Raw genomic sequence first — 12,869 nt, 5'->3', positions numbered from 1 at the left:
CCCCATTTGGACCGCACTGCAGTGTGAGCTGCAAGGATGTGGGAGGATGTTGCAGCCGACTCCCTGGTTTGATAGATGACTAACTGGTCACAACACACAGATTAACCCCCAAATCTGTCTTTGCAAAGAGCACAGAGGAGAGCCATTCTGGTGTTCAGGGACTAACCCAAAGGTGAATATCAGGCTCCCCTCACCCCATACCTAAACCTCTACCTGCGTAAGAATTGGCTAACACAGCTGCTGTCATGGCTCCAGGCCAACCACAAATTCTTGGAGGTCTTATCCAAGGCAAAACAGGTGGGCACTGGAAGAGAACGTGGTGTGCTGTGACTTAAATCACCTTCTTTGTCACCAAAACACAATGCCCAATATTCACAGCTCAAAGGAGAAGTTTATTTTGGCTCATATCTCAGTCAACAGTCGGCTGGCTCTGGCAGGATGGCATGGCCAAGGGGCCTGGCGGGGTAAGTTGGTCCTGGTGTGGCAGCAGGGAGACAGAGGCAAGGGAGGAGCTGGGGAGGGAGACAGAGTCCTCAGCTGACCAGGTCCTACCTCCTAACTCCAAGTCAGCTGTCACACCCCCATAATGCAGTCACCTTCCAAAGGTCCCTGTGAGTCCATGAGGCCTTAAGGGGACATCCAGGTATAAACCATAACATGGTAGAACAGGGGCAGGTTCAGATCCTCACCAGATGACACTAAGTTCTCCACCCAGTCTCAGGTTTTGAAGCTGCCCAATTGGGGGGGTGGGGCCTTGTGCTATGGAGTAGCTGTGAGGAAAATATTGTACATTTAAGCAGCACTGGAAATGAGAAAGCACAATGTACATTTTTGATTGTCTGTGATAGAAAGAGAAACCTTGTGGAGGGGCAGGGGAAGAGCTGGGTATAAGGCAGGTGGAGGGGCAGGCGGATGGTGAACAGACGGGCGCAGCTCAGTGAGTGCATGAATGCATGGGTGGATGGATGGATGGATGATGAGGATGACGATGGATGGATGGATGATGATGGATGGATGATGATGGATAGATGGATAATGATGATGGATGGATGGATAATGATGATGGATGGATAGATGATGATGATAATGATGGATGATGATGATGGATGGATGGATAATGATGGATGGATGGATAATGATGGATGGATGGATGGATGGATAATGATGGATGGATGGATGGATGATGATGGATGGATGATGATGGGTGGATGGATGATGATGGATGGATGGATGGATGGATGGATAATGATGGATGGATGGATGGATGATGATGGATGGATGATGATGGGTGGATGGATGATGATGGATGGATGGATGGATGATGATGGATGGATGATGATGGGTGAATGATGATGGATGGATGGATGGATACTGATGGATGGAAGGGTGAATTGATGCAAGGATGGACAGATGTATGGGCAGATAAAAAAAAGAAGGAAGGCTGGTTGAATCAGGAGATGACAGATGACAAGAAATGGGGAAAAAAGGACAAATGGGAGAAAGGAACCCTGGGAAGGTGGAAGGAAGATTGGTTGTGTAGATGCAAAGATAGATATGAAAATGGATGACAGACTGACAACAAAGACATCAACTGAAAAATGCCAAAAGCAAAGGCTCCATGACCTCCCGCCATCCTGTGCATGGAGGGTAGGAGGAAAAGAACGGTGCTCTTGGCAGTGGCAGACACGTGTGGGATTTGGCGCCCACATGGGCCTGGTTCCACCCCATGACGTGTGGCCCTAGGTCTTCCAGGCCTCTGGGTTTCACAGTCTCCCTGTGGCCCTGCTGTCCACGCCCCACCTTCTACCCAGACTTCATGTGTGGCCAAAGGGAAGGCTCCCTCCTCATTGGTTTGTCTGGCCCAGTGCTCCTGAATGAAGGGTCTTTAATTTTCCTGCGACAACCAGCTTCCTGGCTTTCTCCAGCTGTTTCTTTAGCAACCTCTTGCTGAGTTGCTTTTGGTTGCATGGGAATTTCTTGAGTAGGCTCCATTCCTTGCTGGACCCTGGACCTTAGGGACCCCATTAAGACATAGTGACAGAAGCCTCCCCCAGACCTTACTTCCAGAAGCTACTTTCTGTAGGCCCCTCCTGCATCCCTCCGGAGATGGTTCCCACTTACACCCCCAGGATGGTCCTACAGCCCCAAGCCATGGACAGATGAGCCCACCGGTGACGAGCAGCCTGAGGAGTTTCCACCTAACGCTGCCCACTGCTGTCCCCCAGCCAACTGGAGCCCGGCAGGCAGAAAGTACTGGAACCTATAGTCAGAGGGGGAAGAGCAGCAGCAGAGAACAGGCCTGCAATCCCCCGGGGCCATCTCTGAGGCCCCAACCTCCCTGGAGCAGCAGCTTCACAAAGAGCGTGACTGACAAGTGAGCCTGGCTGCCGTCTCCTGCTCACAGCCTCAACAGTCCACTTCCAATTACTTTGGTGGTCACCAAAAGCTCCATCAATCTTCTATAACACGATGACCGGGAGTCACCCCAAAGCCAAACAGTGGCACACGGGGCTACAGGAGGGTTCCCAGGAGATGAGGGGTAAGCATCTCTCTACTCCCAATCCCATGGGTGCACTCTAGCCCTGGATGCCAGCACTTTAGGACAGCAGACCAGAGGTGCTCAAGGTGCATGCCCGGCAGAAGATGAGAGAGCAAGCCAGAAAGGACACAAAGGCCTGGCCTGGAACGGACCCCTGTGCAGACCACTTTTTGGAAAAGAGGGATGTACAGCTGTGTGGGAGACAGCAGGGGAAACAGGCCTCTAGAGCCTCAGACCAGGTGCCGGCCCCTCCAGCCTCCCACGGGGAGGAAGCAAGAGAAAGCAGCAGAGGTGTACGGCGTGAATCCACCGCAGGAAGACAGGAGAGAACCGTTTCTGGAAGAGGGCAGGCAAACTGATGGGAAGCAAGGGGCGGATGTGGAGGCTCTGAGGCTTGAGGGAGACCAGGAGAGAGGGGCCGCTGTGGAGGACTGCACCAGTGGGAGCTGAGTGGGAATTCAGCCCTGGCTCAGGCCCTGGGAGTTTACCAAGGAACAAGAATGTCTTAAACCAATGAGAACATGCTCCGCTATGGTTTGGGTTTGGCTTGAGTGCATTCCGCAGGAGTTCTCATACTGAAATCTATCCCCCATCGTGAAGCACTGGGAAGGTGGAAACCTAACCCAACCACGATGGTCAGAGGTGGAGTCTCAGGGAGGTGATTAGGATTAGATAAGATCAACAGGGTGGAACCCCCAGAGTTGAATTCTGGTGCTTTATAAGGAGAGGGAGACACAGAAGACACACATGTACATGCTTGAGCGAGCTCCCTGTCTTTGCTACATATACCCTGCCCCACCTTGGAACTTTGCCTGCGAGAAGGCCATCACCAGATGCAGCCTTGGGACCCTGCGTCTCCAGACCTGCACACTAAGTAAATGTCTGTGGCAAGCCACTGAGCCTCAGGTATTTCATTACAATAATGGAAGACGAACCAATACACACTCAAGCAGGGAACAGAGCAGCAAGGACATACTTATTGGTCAGTCTCTGCTACTGTGATGTCCTCAGGCAAGGAAAGGTTTCCAGCAGCAGGAGGAAGCTCAGTTTTCACAGTTGGGCCATGGGGACCGCTCCTTTGTCCCTGTGGTGAGAAGTGGTAAGGAGGCAGCAAATGATGGCTCCTAGAGCACTGAGGAGCTGTCATAGGCCTCTCACCTCCTCTTGGAGGCTGAGCTACCTTCCTGGTGGAATTGAGAGAGGACAGCTCTGTCCCTCTGTCAATTCCAGGTAGGTGTGGCAGAGAAAGTGGCTTTTCCTACTGGTGCCTATATACCGCTTTGTGGTCCCAGGGAAGAATTCAAACTATGAAAAACATGTGATCATCACTGCGACCCAAAGAAGAGGAGGAGAAAGAGACAGTCATGCCACTGAAAACGTCCAGTGAACACATGCGTACCTGCATCCCTAAAACAAGCTAGGCTCAGGTAAGTCCTTGGTATTTGCTAATGCGCTTCACCAAAATAAGGACTTTTCGAGTGGCCGGCAAAGGCTAAAGACAAAGAGAAAATAAAAACCCAGGAACCACTGTGAATACATAAGCCGGCCTCCTATGATGCTGCTGAGGGCTGCTCGGCCTTTTTTTCTTTGAGCCATTACTCCCTTTTTAATTTCTCCTGACATTTGTTGCCTGCTAAATCAATTTGATGCATGGCGGGCAGATTAAGCCGGTTCTCCCCACCTGCCCCCTCGCCCAGGCAAGTTGTCAGGTAGTGATTTGAAGAGATTGTCTTTCTTATGCTGAAAATGCTAATAATAATAATACTAGATAAATAAATAATTAAATAAAGATTGTATTTCCCTTCGCAAGGGGAAAAAAGCCACTCGAAGTTAGTTCCCTTTTGACACTGATACATCATCAATCACCAGGGACAGCATTAGCTTTCCTAGCCGAAGCAGTGAGTGGCCGGATACACAGTGCAACGCAGTGTCTTTAATGTTGTTTTGGGGTGCTACCGCAGGAGGGCACGCTGCTTCCTGGACCTCTGAGAGCACAGGTCACCACCATGAGGTCTAGAGAGACCTCTGGGGCTGGCTAGTGGAGCTTCTGTTTGGACAAGCTCAGGCGGTGGGGGGGCTGGGAGGCGACCCTGCCCAGGGAGGGACAGCAGTGTCCATGCACACGTGGGCAGTAACATCAACAGCAGGTGAGTTACACCCTGAGTGACCCACTCAGATTCCACAGGGGCTGGGATGACTTCCAGGATGTCACCAGGCATCTCAGGGAAGGGCATGGGTGGATTGTGGCCTTCTGTTGTGAGCATATGAAAAGAGGTCACATGGATACAGGTCTTCTCCCTTCCCGAAGAAGAGCAAATATCAGTGCCCACTGGGGCAAGAGATGCCACGCCAGCTGATGACTCAGGCATGGCACCTGAGCCCATGCCCCCTCCCCTGTGTTTTGGGACAAGAATTCTGGGTCTGGCCTAGGCCTCCAAACACCCTTTCCTGAGACCCTGTGGTAAAAAGGACATGAAGGTACAGGGAACCAGTGGACTCTCCACCCAAGCCCTCTGTGTGAGGGTTTTAGAAATACTTTCAGGGCAATCAAATCTTATTGGACTTAGCAAGAAGCAGTAAATTAAAACAGACCCTTTTCATTTGTAACTAGGCGGGTCTACTTGTATAAAAAAGTGGAGCCTGGACTTTGACTTGTGTCTACTTTCTCAGAGACACATCCAAGTCTTCTTAATAACAGTGTTTATCTTTTCTCCCCCATGACTCTCTCTTCCTAGCTCGTGTGGGGCTGAGTTTCTGAGCTTAAAAGGAGCCAGACAGGACAGCGAAGGGCTGGCCGCCTGTCCCCTGGGGGCACTTTCAGCAAAGCTGAAGTGACGACCCAGAGCCAGGGAGGGGCGGTGACAGCCAGCGAAGTCACAGTTCATTCTGACAGACTTATAAAAATGGTGCGATGGGAGAAAGAACCCAGTGGCTGGTACTTAACTTTTGCTCTAATTAATTTCACGGACAAGCTGTCTTCAAGTTTACAAATGTTGCATTGGAGTCAGAGAGCTCTGGCGCTGGTGGTAAATTACATCTATGATGCAAAAAGAAAAGGAAAGCAATTTTAAGATGAAACACGCACCCTGCAAAGTCAGTGAGGGTCATCCCACAAGTATTTGCTGTGTACCTACTATGTGCGGGCACTGTGGAAGCTCCTGTACACCGTGTCCTCTGACTTATGAAACCATACACCTTCTTCCAAGAGAGCAGGCTCCAAAATCCGGAGTGTGTGAGCTGAAGGGGAAAGCGTTAGGGGCTCTGGTCTGCGGCTCCTCTGCGCAGTGCAGGCCTCTGCTCCGGGATGCACAGGTGCGCGGGTGTAAGAAAGGCAGGAGACGGAGTGTTGTTCTGTCTGTTGTTGAGGTCCGCTGGAGGGAGGTTGGCCTTGAGGGCACCTTCCTCCATGTGACAGATTGCTTGGCCCAAAACCATCGTGAGGGTCCTAGGACAGAAAGCACAACTCAGAGAAACCCTGGACAGGAAGACAGGACTGAAGTGGGAGGGGGCGCGTTCCACAGGCAGAGCCTTTGGGCTTACACGGGGCCGGCCTCACCAGGGACTCAGGGCCCCACAAACCCTACCAGGCTGTTTCAGCTGGTCACCTGAGGGAGCCCTGGCCAGAGAAGGGGACTGTGCCCCGGGTCTCGGAAAGACTGGCTGATGGCTCTGGATGGGATGGATGTGGCCCTGACTGGAGAAAAAGCAATAGGTTAAAAAGAAACAAAACTCCATTTTTCCAAAACAGGGAGCAATTTTTCACTTTCTCAAAGCACTCAACCACAAAGTTTTCCATTTAATGGGCACTCCCCAGATGCCTTTAAAAAAATATATATGTGATTTGCAAAAAAAGCTCAATTGCTCACAATTTCTCTATTGAGTAAAGTATTTTCAAACAAGTAATCAAATTCAAAGAGCCAATTGCTTTCTCTCCTAGAGTGTCTAGCATAACACCCTTTAGCTTAACTTACTAAGCCAAGTACAGCAATTTGGATGGCACAAGAAAACATGTGCTAGCACTGAACCTGGGTTACAGATAATTCTTGGCTTTTAGGGAACAGATTGTGAGCTGGAAACATCTTGAAGGGAGCTTTTGTGCGGCTGCTACAGGTGTTTCGGCTCTCTGAGTGGCCAGGATGGAACAGGTGGGACATCACAGCTGTCCCGGGTCACCTGCCCTTCCTGACCCTTGGTCTGTGAGGGAAGCTGCCACAACAGGCCTCCTTGGCAGGCAGAGCCCTTTCCACACCTCACCAACTCCTTCCCACTCCTGGCTGCATCTGGGCATCATCATCCTCGTGACCCCCAGAGACCCCAAAGACATCCTACTTTTTAAAACCTTTGCTGACTATTCCACTACATTTGTATCACATTTAAATTTTTTAAAAAAAGACCTCGTGAATTTTAATTCCAGACTCATCCACTCTGGAAGTGACATCACTGGGCATGGCCTGAGGTTTACTGGTGCATGATCGACGAAGACCACATTGAACAGTTTGGCAGGTCTAGCAGGAGACATGGAGAGCCTGCCATGTTCCAGACCTTGTCCATCCTGCAGACCCAACAAGGCGCCTGGTACGCTCTTTCCTCCTGGGCCACAGGCCCCACGGAAGGACACAGTGTGGGCATAACACCCTGTCAAATCATGTTTACAGTGGCATGGAAGGTTGGGACAGCTTTCTGGAGGGGAGGCTCCTAGAGAACGTACGGCGCAAATACACGCTATGCAAAGGGCAACTCAGGAACGTGGAAGTCTGGAGCCTGAGAAGCCCAGCAGCTCCCTTGCGCCCATGGCCATGCAGGCAGGGTGAGTGCCTGGATTAACGCTGCAGGTGCTGCAGGGCTCCGCAGGGTGAGCGAGACATGGACCAGAGGACTCGCGGTCGGTCAGAGAAGGAATGGGGAGGCATTCTGCAGCTCAGCAACCCTGCTTCTCACCCCAGTGCCTGTGGCCTGCTTCATTTATCCCTCTTGGGTGATTTTTTAGAGGGACACTTTTACAAAGTCACAACTTGAATTGTACAGAAAAAGGGACCCTGTCAACACCAAGCAGGCCACCTCCAACTTCTCTAAAAGCCAGATTTTGCACTTGAGGAAAATTACTTTTGTACCTGTGGTGGGCCACTGTTATGCGGCTCAGAATATAATTTCATAGCATTAGCCAAAATGATCCCTTTTACAGCTCTATAAATGTCCTTGGCCCACTAAACAGTCTTGACCTTCAGAAAGTCTGAGATTGCATGGGGCGCCCTTTTCACCTGGGCACCGCTGGAGGTAGGGAGCTTCCTTGGGGCTGAGGACGACCTGCTCCGGCCATCAGGGGACCCATCTCAGCCTTGGGAGGCCCAGGCTTAAGCCTTGTGTGCCCACACATGGACCTTCCAAGCCCTTTCTTTTCCTGTTCATCAGGCGCTGGGTGTCTTCCTGGAGTGGCTGTTCAGTTCCAGGTAACCCTTTGCTACCTGGTTGCTGATTCTGCCTTTTGCACCTGCTAATTACAGCCCCTCGTGGGGTCTTTGGCAGTGGAGAATGGAGGTTGGTGGTATCTCAGAACACTCCCTCACAGGGGACTTTCAGATCTTTATCATATTAAGGGGAAAAGGAGGGAAGTAAACAAAGATAGGGAGAAAAGGAAAAAAACACCAGCAAAGGCTTTCCTCTACAGGGGGCCGTGTGAACACACTGCTCTGCAGTGTGGGGACCTCCCACGGTGAGCCCACAACTTCCCTGGGAATTCTGGACACAGGTGGCAGAGCTCGGTGACTCCTGGGTGACGCGATGGGAACACATAAGCATGGCTGTGCAGCGAGGGGGTGGGGCAGGGAGCAACGGAGGCTGTCAGCAGCCACTGCCAGGAGCTAATGCAACACATAAATCATCTGTCAGCTTACAGAGTGACTTTCAAAGTTGTCGGAATGGAATAATTAAAAGAAATTGATATCATCAGGGAAAGCCATCTCCGCTGTTGCAAAGCTTGCCTTGCTGACAGCACACCGCCACACGGATTGCCCCACAGCAAGGCCACCACGGCGCTGGCGTCCTCTCTGCTCAGTGCACCCAAGCCTTGGTGGCATCACCTCCCCCAACACCCAGAGAATGGGCCCTTGCAAGAGGCAAAAGAGCAAGAACACCTCCCCCCGCACACAGGGTGGCTTGTGGCTTCTCAGCTCTCCTCCGTCAGTGACAGCCTATGAGTCATGAAAAGTAACCAAGGAGACATCAGGGCTACTGACCGTGTCTGTCCCTTTTTGCTAATTCGCCACATAAACTCAAAGGATGAAGTCCATCCCATCCACCAAATACAGGCTGCAGGACTGACATGTGAGAGACTGTGCCAGGAGCAATTCCTGGCTGACATGGGTTGGGCAGATGGGTTGGGCAGATGAGCACCAGGTGACATGGGAGGAGGACCCTTTGCTTTTGGTCTCTGAGAGCTGGTACCTGCTTCCCAGTGCTTTTGGTATGTGGGGGGTCAGCGCCAAAGTTTGTATTACAAACAGCCAACATTTATTGATCATGTCCTCTGTGCCGTCATTGATGATCATGGATCGGGAAGGCCCTGGGAGAATGGCTCTGCCCAGACTGGGCAAGAAAGGAGTGTGTCCACACAGGGACCACCAAGAGCAGAGAGAGCCCCAGCTCCCGATTGGCTAAGGGCTGGAGGTTAGCAAGTTACTTAGTCTCTCCATCACCATCTTTTAACCAGGAAAGGGCCTCTGTGTCTCATGGCCCCAGTGTGTTGTCTAGGTATGGACACGTGGGTCTCTGCTGAGCCCACAGAGGTTCCTGCAGCCAGTTCTCTCTCTCTCTCTGTGTCACTATGAATATGAGAAGCATTCAGATGCCACTGTAGCCCCTGTTCTCCTTCTTCTCAAACTCAAAGGCTCTGTATCACATCTTAAAAGACTGGAACTACAGGGCCTCATGGAAAACTTTCCTTTCCTATGAGGCACTGGCCATGCACCAGCAGTTTAGCTAAATGACACTGGAGAGTTCAGCAATTTCTTATCTGGAGCAGGGACTTACTTTGTTTCTAGATCTCTGAACTATATCTACCGTCTTTTATCCCCAAGTAAGTGGTTGGAACGTCTACACTGACAGGCAGGTGTGGTAGTACATGTCTGTAATCATGGCTAAGGCAGAGATCACAAGTTCAAGGCCAGCCTGGAAATCTCAGTGGGGCCTTGTCTCAAAATAACAAAATGGTAAAATAAAATGTGGACTTCATACACAGTGGAGATAAACGAGTCATTTGTAAGAAAATGGATGCACCTTGAGACTACAATATAAGTGAAATAAATCACACACAAGCTTAAATACAGGAGGTTTCTCTTATATGAGAAACCCGTATGATAAATAAAGAGCAAAATAAAAGATAATAAGAAGTAAAAAGATAGATCTTTCTCAGATGGGAAGAGGATCAAGAGATCGAGGAGGCAGGAGGGAGGAGAGAGAACTGGGATGAAAAAGAAATTAAGTGTGTAACACACGTGCACCAGCATCACACCAGGAAAGGAATCCCACATACTGCAAACATGTGCTAATAAAAAAATCAAAAATGAAAAAGGGCTGGCAGCGCGGCTCAGTGAGCCCTGCTGGGCTCAACTCCCAGTGCCAGGGGGTGAAAGTGCCCTAAGTCAGTGACTTCCTTCCTGTGCAGCTCTCTCCTTTCCAGAGACGGTGGAGCCGCTGTATGAACCAGTTCACCGTGTCAGGCTCTGCTGGAGCCTCCAAGGCTGACGGCCTCCCCCTCTTGAATCACACCAAAGGAAAATAAAGGAGCCATGCACTGGAAATTTCCATCTGTTTTCGATTTATTTTTGTGAATGTTCTTTACATCCCAACATGGGTGTTTGTGTGTCCAAGGTGGGCGGGTTGATGGCACCGTGGAAGGCCCGGTCAGCCTTGGACGTGCAGAACACTGTGCAGCCCTTTGGGGGTTCACAGGTACACTACAGGCATTCGGGTTGAATCACCTGACCTCCGCTCCAGACGCTAGGAAAAGCAGGTCCGTCTATGGAGGAAAGCCTTTTGGATTTGTATTGGCTCCTGTTTACGATTTGTTGAGGCCCAGGCTCCGTTCCAGGGAAAGCCTCACTCAGGAGATTGGCTTCTCGACAGACCACACATTTGTCTCTCTGGATTGGCCAATGCGTTCCAAAGCTTGAGCCATTATGGAAAGCAGTCTTGGAAAATACATGTTCCCCCATATCTCAGACTCACAAATGACTCCTTAAGCAAGTCTCCCATTGTCCCGGCCCTGGGACCACCTCCATCAGGCCAAACCCCCACCCCGGCTCAGGACCGTATGAAAGCCTCCCTATGCCGCCTATATGTGCCATGACCTCACTATCCCTCCACAGTCCACTTGTTCATGGACCCAGTCAGAAGCCAGAGCTGTTCGACACCAGGTTCCTTATTTGACCATCTGTTGATCAAAGTGACCACACAAGCCCCGCTGCGCCGCTGCCAGCACCTCACAGCGGCTCCGCTGTTCCGCTCTCGCATGCCTCTCACCGCCCTCCCTGGCCCTGCCTCCCAGTCCGTCCCGAGAGCAGCCGCGGTGCTATTTGTCTAAGCGTCATGTGCGAGCTGTAGGGAGAAAGTCATAAATCCCTGCCCTGGTCTTTGGCAGCCTCAGACATCGGCGGGCCCAGAGCCTCCTCTGCTTTCTTAAAGGTCACAAAATCTAATTAGAACCATTGCTAACTGTATATGCTCGTTGTCGGTAAGCCTTAAATAATAAAAATCAGACCAAATGAGACTAATCAAGGGAGATGGAAAATCAATGTCATATTTGTTCCAAGTAATTTCCTTTTAGAAGAGAAAAGCTCTTAGGAGTGGTTTGTGAATTTAAAAAAATGTTTAAAGTTGCATCTAGACATTGGAACATCAAAGTCGACCCCAAACGGAATTTCGCTGGAGGATCTCGCTCCTTATTCCCGGAAAAGTCAGTGCTATTTGGGATAAAGGGCTAAAGCGACATGACAGCTTTCTTCGTATCTGCCTTAAATAGTTCTGGCTTCGCCAAAAATGTAAGAAAAAATTATTTTGAAAAATGGATCCCTTAAGACAGGAGCAAAGAGTAATAACATATGGGATTCTTTTCCCTTCCCTCAGTATTTTTCTGAGTGCTTTCAACTATGAACACTTAAGAAAAAAACTCAAATAAGACAAATGCAATAGATACACACATCCGTATCACAGAAAAAAGGACCAAACTGGTACTTTGAACAATTCATCCTCCACATAAAATACCCCAGAGGACCACCTCCAGAAGAGTGTGCTCTCCTGCTGGGCATGTGGCTGTGGCTGTGGCTGTGGCTGTGGGGATAACTGATGCCAAGAAGACCAGTTGACCCTCTTTGATACAAGAACACAAGCTGCCATCCTCCCTCGAGACTCCACTAGCTCTGCTGAGGACTCGGATGGGTGCAGTTCACTGGCAGAGAAGGAGTCTTTTAATGTCATCCCTGTCACAGACAAACAAGCACCCCGCACCGGAAGGCAGGCTTTCTGTTCCTCCACCAGACAGTCCCCAGGGATCCAGCACACCTGGGCTGCCTCTCCACCTCGGCCTCTTGTCCTGCAGCCTGGGACCTAGTGTGTGCAGAGCCAGTTGCAGGCTGGGCGCATACATCGATGCTGAGAACGACTTTCTGTCTACAGCGAGAGGTGCCCATCGCCCCTCCAGCCACAGTGGCTTCTCCTGCAGGTTAGTTAGCGCTTGGGTCCGAATAGAAACAGGGCTTCCTGGGAGGCTGTTTGGGGTTCTAGCTGCCTGCCATCCTTTCCAGCCTCACTTCTTCCCCTCTGTCTTTTTCCTTAGCATTGGTCGCAAATGAGGCTGCAGCTGCCATCAGGGGCTGCCTGAAAACACGCTCCCCAAAAGACTGGCACACATGCTCTCCTCCTCCTCACCTGCAGCCTCCCTGGGAATGCATTTTCTCTCTCCATCACCTGCTGGGCACATTATGCTGCGCGTGAAGCTTCCTCCCTTCTGGAACCCTTGGCAAGAAAAGCGATCACTGTCAAGACTGGTTTACCTTTTCCCCTAACCAGACTTAAATGATGTATTAGTATTGATATTTCACGATAGACTCCTGTGCATTTCTGTTTCCCTTTACTCTCAATCTGCCTCCTTAGTCACTGGATTTCCAGATGCCGTCCCTCCTGGCTCAGGGGCTCGAAGGCACCTCTTCCTAACAGTTCTGATGAGGGGCTGTCCCTGGCTGACAGAGGGAACCTGCCACTCCACTGTCACTAAGGGTGTGATTAAGCTGTTTCTGGTTTAGGGCGTTGATTTAACAGTGCTAGGAACTGAAACCCA

The 12,869-nt window shown here is 50.6% G+C and overlaps 1 long non-coding RNA gene across 6 annotated transcripts in view; it reads right to left on the bottom strand.

Moving 5' to 3' along the window:
- Positions 1–12,869, bottom strand: part of LOC106029068 (uncharacterized) — a 112,526-nt gene that overhangs the window by 19,317 nt on the left and 80,340 nt on the right. For 5 of the 6 annotated variants that reach the window (XR_010047277.1, XR_010047279.1, XR_010047276.1 and 2 more), the window contains exons 5-6: positions 5,674–5,984; positions 3,516–5,576 (exon numbers count right to left, since the gene is read on the bottom strand). This is a non-coding gene — a long non-coding RNA (uncharacterized LOC106029068). Of the gene's footprint in view, positions 1–3,515; positions 5,577–5,669; positions 5,985–12,869 lie in introns of all 6 variants that reach the window. The other variant, XR_010047275.1, reaches the window with a different exon arrangement.

The sequence above is a fragment of the Cavia porcellus genome, unplaced genomic scaffold, assembly GCF_034190915.1.
Source record: "Cavia porcellus strain 051 isolate PalLab524CR breed Dunkin Hartley unplaced genomic scaffold, mCavPor4.1 scaffold_5, whole genome shotgun sequence".
NCBI lineage: Eukaryota > Metazoa > Chordata > Mammalia > Rodentia > Caviidae > Cavia > Cavia porcellus.
Note: the sequence above shows the minus strand (reverse complement) of the source record. Positions and strands in the feature narration are given on the sequence as shown.